Source organism: Hippocampus comes, unplaced genomic scaffold (genome assembly GCF_001891065.2).
Source record: "Hippocampus comes isolate QL1 unplaced genomic scaffold, H_comes_QL1_v1.1 scaffold33, whole genome shotgun sequence".
Taxonomy (NCBI): Eukaryota; Metazoa; Chordata; class Actinopteri; order Syngnathiformes; family Syngnathidae; genus Hippocampus; species Hippocampus comes.
In genome coordinates, this window is record NW_017804842.1 from 139201 (window position 1) to 141216 (window position 2016).

A 2016-nucleotide genomic window follows, 5' to 3' on the forward strand; every position below is an offset into this window, starting at 1 on the left:
CCATGCGCTCAACGACTGGCGGCTGGACGCCCCCAAGATCGCCGGGCACCCCGAGTTCCAAGGTGCCCCGGACGTCATTTTTAACGTTTGCCTTTGCGGTGCGGTGCGGCGCCCTTGTCCTAATCTGTCTCCGCTTTCCAGACAGCAAAGCCAACCCCGTTGATATTTTTGCCATCGGCTTTGAGGAAATGGTGGAGCTGAACGCCGGAAACATCGTCAGCGCCAGGTACGTGCGGGCGGACCCGGAGAAAAGTACTGGGGCGCAAAGCCGCCCAGCGCAAAATCATCAGAACTGGGACGAAGCCTCATGATTCATCTTAGCAAGACATTTTGGACTGCTGCAACTTTGGGGAGGTTCCTTTTCTGTTTCCGGTTCACAAAGCAAAATCCTCTGCGTTTAGTTTTACGTACACGAGGAATGCGGCCCAAGAAGTATTTTCACGGTCACAAATCTCCTCATAGTTGAACTTGCCGCTCTACTTTTCTAAAATTGGTGTACAAGCCAAACTTGGGTTCTCTTTTATTTCCTGTCTGAGGTTTTCTTATTATCGGGACCTGTTTATGGGGTAAATTAGTCAGGAGGTATGCAGAATGCCAGCACTCTACTTTTTGTTTTTGATTTGCGCAAACCCAAATCCACAGCACCACCAACCAGAAGCTGTGGGCCGCCGAGCTGCAGAAGAACATCTCGCGGAACCACAAGTACGTGCTGCTGGAGGCGGAGCAGCTGGGGGGGTGTTGAAGTGATTTGCCCCACTTGACATGGCAACGTGTCTTGGGAATGTGTTGCTCCCAAGCAGTGGTTCTCGGTGTACTCACGGCGAGGCAGAACAATTCAGTGTGTGTGTGTCTGCCTGTTCCCAGTCGGTCAAGCACACTCGGCTTTGGTGGATAGTGAGCAGTTCTTAAATTAAACAACAACAAAAAAATCGTAGAAACTGTCCGTTGCTTTTTGCGTCACTTTTGTTTGGTGGTGTGCCGTGAAATGTGTCCCATTTATACGATATGTGTTGATTCTCAAAGCAACCAAAATAGTGGTCGGTGTCAAATAACCAGCCGCGATCTCCTTCAGGCGGGAAAGCTGAAAGACGGCGCTCGCTCGGTGACCAGGACCATCCAGAACAACTTCTTCGACAGCTCCAAGCAGGAGGCCATCGACATCCTGCGCCTGGGCTCCACGCTCAACAGCGACCTGGCCGACAAAGCGCGGGCCTTGCTCACCACCTCCAGCCTCTACGGTAAGTCCATCGGCTCCTCCTCCTCACCTGGGATGAGCTTTGTCCGGGCCGCCGTCACGTCGGCCTGACGTTTCGTCTAACGGGACTTTCTCTTCCTTCTCTCCACGCTGCGCTCTGTTAGTCACTGAGCCCGTCTTGCAGTCAGGTACGGTACCTGAGTACCCCTGAAGTGTATCCACCTTGTCCTCCACTTTCACCTCATATGTGCTTGGTCTTTCAAGGAGCCATATTGTGCCCCCCCCCCCTGCCTCCCACACACACACACACAAAACATTTCAAAAGGTTCACAGGGCTTTTACATAATGTCTCATTTTTTTCCCTTTTTTTTTTATTTTTGCCTCCATCCCATTTGTGTGAAAAGCATTGTCATGTGTTGTCAGTGGACACAGCCCCCATGAGTAGTTGTTGATGATTCCCCCCCGTCATTTTCTTTGATTTCATCTTTGAATATGCGCAGTTGAATCAAAGAGCCAGTCCAGGAAGTGTATCCCCAATGCTTGGGTGCACACACTCATTTGGGCAACCCCCTTTTTGCGCAGCCTCCCCCAGGGTGCTGCTGGGCATGTGCCAGAACCACCGCAAGTACACGCGGCCCAAGCAGATCCGAGTGTGCGTGGGCACGTGGAACGTCAACGTGCACACACTCATTTGGGCAACCCCACTTTTTGTGCAGCCTCCCCCAGGGTGCTGCTGGGCATGTGCCAGAACCACCGCAAGTACACGCGGCCCAAGCAGATCCGAGTGTGCGTGGGCACGTGGAACGTCAACGGCGGCACGC

The 2016-nt window shown here is 52.8% G+C and overlaps 1 protein-coding gene and 1 long non-coding RNA gene across 2 annotated transcripts in view; both read left to right on the forward strand.

Moving 5' to 3' along the window:
- The window catches only part of synj1 (synaptojanin 1), a 22856-nt gene that overhangs the window by 11930 nt on the left and 8910 nt on the right, over positions 1-2016 (forward strand). The gene's annotated exons all lie outside the window — the stretch shown is intronic.
- Positions 34-728, forward strand: LOC109517428 (uncharacterized). The gene is made up of 3 exons (XR_002168539.1): positions 34-62; positions 142-226; positions 643-728. It is a non-coding gene; the product is annotated as an uncharacterized LOC109517428 (long non-coding RNA).